We start from the raw sequence: 201 nt of genomic DNA on the forward strand, positions 1-201 counted from the left end.
TGTGCTCTCTTGACCTCTGAGATAATTTCATTGATAGAGAACAAGAATTAAACAAATATGAAATATATTAACAATTCATTGGTTCATGTTTTTTTTAATAGATTTTTACTTTGATTTTGGCACTCCATCGTTATGTCACTCCTATAAAATGTAAATACTTTAATACGGTATTGATGTCACTCCTACAATGCAGACCCTATA

Source organism: Penaeus monodon, chromosome 22 (assembly GCF_015228065.2).
Source record: "Penaeus monodon isolate SGIC_2016 chromosome 22, NSTDA_Pmon_1, whole genome shotgun sequence".
NCBI classification, from domain to species: domain Eukaryota; kingdom Metazoa; phylum Arthropoda; class Malacostraca; order Decapoda; family Penaeidae; genus Penaeus; species Penaeus monodon.